Here is a 4,939-nt window from a genome sequence, read left to right on the forward strand (position 1 = left end):
TATTGTTCAAATTTTGTGTTTTGCGGCCATAATCTGTGAGGTTATAACCTTTAGGCTATATTCAAAGGCACAAGAACACATCATGGAAAGAAACAAACCTCCCTATCCCTGCCCTCAAAGAGTTTTGCAAGGAAGCAGGTAGCATAATGAAAAAGGTTGTTAAACAATGAAAGTCTAAGGAGCATGCAGTAAATTCTTCCAGAGAACAAATAGTGCAGGATCAGAAAATACGGTAGTGAGTAAGACTGAGACCAGGCAAATCAGTGCTGAAGTTAACAGCAGGAAGAACAAAAAGAAGTTGGGGGAAAGTGAGCAGGCACTGCACTCTTCATTAGCTCTGGGAATTTGGGGGAAAGTGTCAAACTATTATTGAGCCAGAGAGAATTTGGCTTAGCCCAAGAATGGTAATTACTAGAACGCAGAGTCTGACAAGAAGAATGAGGCAAAGCTGAAGTTCAGATATTTTTTCCTTTCTCCTTAATTTTGAACAGCTTTATTGAGATGTAATTTATATACCATAAAGTTCACTTGTTTAACGTGTATAGTGATTTTTTTTTAATCATGAAAAAACTGTATTTAGATTTAGCCAGCTGGACTCAGTTTAGATGATCCCAATTTTGTTGGCAACATCCAAAGCATCATAGTCAGGGGCCAGCCAAACGTATGCCTTCTTCTCTCCATCAGGCCTGATTAAGGTGTTGACCTTGGCTACATCCATGTCATCGAGCTTCTTCACGGCCTGTTTGATCTGGTGCTTGTCGGCCTTGACATCCACAATGAACACAAGCGTGTTGTTGTCTTCTGTTTTCTTCATGGCTGACTCTGTAGTCAGGGGGAACTTGAGGATGGCATAGTGGTCCAGCTTGTTTCTCCTGGGGGCGCTCTTTCGAGGGTATTTGGGTTGCCTTCGGAGACGCAGAGTCTTGGGTCGTCGGAGCGTAGGTGATGTGCGGATCTTCTTTTTTTTGTGACTGTGGACGCCTTTCAGCACCGCTTTCTTGGCTTTCAAAGCTTTTGCTTTGGCTTCGGCTTTGGGAGGGGCAGGGGCTTCCTTCTTAGCTTTCGGCACCATCTTCGTAAAAGGGCACGTGTACAGTGATTTTTACAGGGTTGTGCAATCACCAAAATCTAATTTTAGAACATTTTTGTCATCCCCAGAATAAACCCCAGACCACTTAGCAATCACTCCTCTTCTCTTCTCCACCCAGCACCTGTCTCCATGGATTTGCCTATTCTGGCCATTCCATATAAATGGAATCATATAATATATGGTCTTTTGGGACTGGCTTCTTTCACTAGGAATCAATCACAATTACAAGGTTCATTCATGTAGTAACATATATAAATTCTTCATTTCTTTAATAGACAAATAATAATCCATTGTTTGGACAGATATACCACATCCATTTATAATGTCATCAGTTGATAGACATTTTGGAGTGTTTCTACTTTGGGGCTATTATGAATAATACTACTATGAACATTCATGTACAAGTTTTTTTTTTTCTCGTTTTACAGATTTTATTATTAAGCTTTTTTTTTCATTTGTATTTTTATTATTATTTTATTTTTTATTTTTTATAAACATATATTTTTATCCCCAGGGGTACAGGTCTGTGAATCACCAGGTTTACACACTTCACAGCACTCACAAGTTTTTATGTGGACATTTTTTTTTTTTTTTATTTCTCCTGGGTAGATATCCAAGAACGAAATTGATGGGTCATTGGTAACTCTATGTTTAAGATTTTGGGGAACTGCCAAACTATTTTCCCAAGTGAGTGCATTATTTCACATTTCCACCAACAATGCATGAGAGTTTCAATTTTTCCACATCTGTGTCAACACTTGTTACTGTCTGTTTTTTGATGTTAGCCATCTGAGTGGGTGTGAAGAGGTATCTTATTGTGGTTTTGATTGGCATTTCTATAATGACTAATGAAATTGAGCATTTTCTAATGTACTCATCGGGCATTTTTCTTCTCTCTTGTTACTACACATTTATCCAGTATTCCTCAATCTTCCATCCTCTCTTTTCTCTGGAGATCTGGCACAAAACCTGGATACATAGGACCTATATTTTCTGTGCTGAAGCTGTCTTCCAAGGAAACTCAAGGACAAGTTCATTACTATTGATTCTGGACAATTGAAATTACTAAATTTGGTTCAATTCAAGCCAACAGACTTTTATTAAGTGCTTTGGTGGCATTTGCATTCAGACTATTGAAATATTATACACTTACTGACCATAAGGCTTGAAATTTACTAGAATTTATAAACTATAGGTTAAATCCATTAGTAAGTATAAAATAAGAAAGAGCTAAGTAAATATTATAAGAAAATCACAAAAGTATCTATGAGTGAAGTGAAAGCCTTCAAAATATACTTATCTTTGGTTCAATAATCCACCACTAGAAATCTACCCTAGGGAAATGATTGCATATTTCTGTAAATGGTTAGGTAAGGTGATGTTTGCTTGAGGATTATTTCTAATTGTACAAAATCAAAGAGTTTGAAAGGTAAATAAATTACAACATATTCATAGAATAATTACATATTTATTTAAAATACTTTACAAATACATTTATTATAATATGCATAAAGTATGGGAAATCTCCAGTGACCAGAAAAAAAAAAAAAGAAAACTAGAGTAGTAAACAGGAAAGCTGGTGTTGTAGTTGGCCTGGGGAGAAGGGGTTGGGGAGGAGATGTTTTTCTGTTTGCTAGGGATTTGGGTTTTGACACTCACATGGGGACAAGAGATGAGAGCTAGGATACCTGACTACACAGCATCCAGCTGGACTCCTTGAAAGACTACAGCCACAGGAGTGGGGGAAAATTAGGGAAAATTCTCTTCAGGAGCAGAAATGACATGGAACCATCTGGCTTGGTTAGTCTCTGGGGAGAAGCAATAAATATATTTTGAAAATTTGTAGTCATGGACCTGTAACTCCTGTAGGAGTTATACTTGACCTTATACTAAGGTCAAGAGGACCCCAGGGTAGGAAATTTAAAAAAAAAAAAAATCCTCCAAGCAGAGGCCCCAGGGTACCTGTCAGAAGACAAGAGACATGTGCTCTGAGGACACATGTCTGCAATGCAGAATGTACCAGGTCACCAGCAGATCAAGTTCAAGGAAGAAAAACACATAATCCACAATTCAAGGTCAGTTTCTTTTCCTTCATGATTTTTTTTTTCTTGCAAGATTCTTCATTTTTCCGAAGTTTTAAAGGAAGAACCAAATTCATTTTTATCACTTTCATCTTTAAATGGTCTTTCTTGTTTCTCTCTGGCAGCCTGGAAACCCTGCCTTTGTTAAAGTATAAAATCATGACAAGTCTGTGTCAGTGAGGATGATTTCTGAGTGGAACTGAATGGGCTTTTTAAATTGGCTGAATAACAGCCTGCCACAACTATCCATCAGACGGGAACCAGTTTTCTGTTTTGCCTTTTTTTTTTTTTTTTTTAATGTCCTTGCTCATGCTTTCTTTGTTGTTGGCATTTTGTGATTACCTATTTGCTTGTGGTTGCCGGTGCTTCTAGTTGATACCCACCTGTCTGAACCGTTGTCATCTATTTGATTCACTGCGCGTCAGTCTGGCTTCGCAGATCCCCGGCACTCTATCTGTAATTGCTTTGCTTTGCAACACCCATTCTAGCTCTTAGTTTCTCCTTGGTGTTTACAAGGGGGACACATTCTTTGGCTATCATGACACATCCTGCTTCAGCCATCAGTATTCTTTTAGAGGAGTTAATGTGATTTAATTCATGCCTTGTAAAAAACAGTCTCATTCCTGTTCCACTTGGTTTGGAACATTCTGCTCCAGGTTTCTGCTGACTTGGACTTCTTCAGTGATGGTATAACCTATTTGAACAGAAACTCCTGTTCGTTGAAGACTTGTTCGTTGCTTGAGAAACCCACCTGGCATTTTAATTCCTGTTTTATATTCTTGCAGATGATTTTACTTGTAAGTTTTAGTTTAAGCTCAGAGGTGGTGTGCTTCCCAGCAGTACCCCTCTAGATTGCAATGTGGACAGGGAGAAGCGGGGAAGTGATGTCTTGTGAGGGTCTGTTCAAGGGGACTGGAGATAGTTCACCTGAAGAACAGAACACCCAGGAAAGTCATAAGGACTGTCCCCAATATTGGGATATCCCAATATTGGGATAGTGGGGGAGAGATAGGAATAATTAAGGAAGAAGTTGTAGCGTTAACATGTGGAGCAAAATGGGAACCAGACCTGCAAAACAACCTCATAGATGACTTTGCAAATGAGTGCTTTTTAACTAACCGTGGGGTTTGAAGAATCAAGCACAGACTTTGAGCCCAGATGCAGGGCTTCGCTCCCCTTCCCACCTGCATAATACACAGTCCATAGTAGGAAGAAAAAAATAGGTGTATGAATTATATATGCAGTTCTCTTAAAATTTAATTGATTTAATTATGAGATGAAGCTTGGAAATAGGGTGCCATTATACTTTATGCTTTTTTGTCTCTTACCTCTAGGGGAAGAGAATTTTGTGATGTCTCAATATTCTTTTTATGATTTAAATGTCCTTACCCTTGGGGTATCGTGTGAAGAAATGAGACAGCACTTTGGACAAGTAGCTTTTATTTTCTCTTTACTCTTTGGACTAATCACTAAGGTATACAAGTTAAGAAATATGAAGGGTATTTTGTTTCTAAAGTAACCTACACTATGTATGTTAATGTACTCGTCGATATGATTGGCTCCTTGCTTTTTTCAACTCTTAAAGAAACTGAGTTACAGTTTCTAAACTAGAGAAAGTTTCTCATATAAAGAGAAGCCCGTAGAAGAAAACAACACAAAACCAGGCAAAAAGAAAAAGAGCAAAACCCTGAGTAGAAGTCAGTTGTGCCATTGTTCCACAATGGGGCACTCTTGAGTTTTGCAAGTTGCCCTTTTAATGGGCAGAAAG

General features: G+C 38.3%; 1 pseudogene across 1 annotated transcript; it reads right to left on the reverse strand.

The window, feature by feature from the left end:
* Positions 1-558: 558 nt before the first annotated feature.
* LOC309870998 (large ribosomal subunit protein uL23 pseudogene) lies at positions 559-1,072 on the reverse strand (annotated as a pseudogene). Its single transcript has one exon. The product of its transcript is annotated as a large ribosomal subunit protein uL23 pseudogene (transcript).
* Positions 1,073-4,939: the final 3,867 nt, after the last annotated feature.

The sequence above is a fragment of the Mustela nivalis genome (genome assembly GCF_964662115.1).
Source record: "Mustela nivalis genome assembly, chromosome: 8".
Classification (NCBI taxonomy): Eukaryota; Metazoa; Chordata; class Mammalia; order Carnivora; family Mustelidae; genus Mustela; species Mustela nivalis.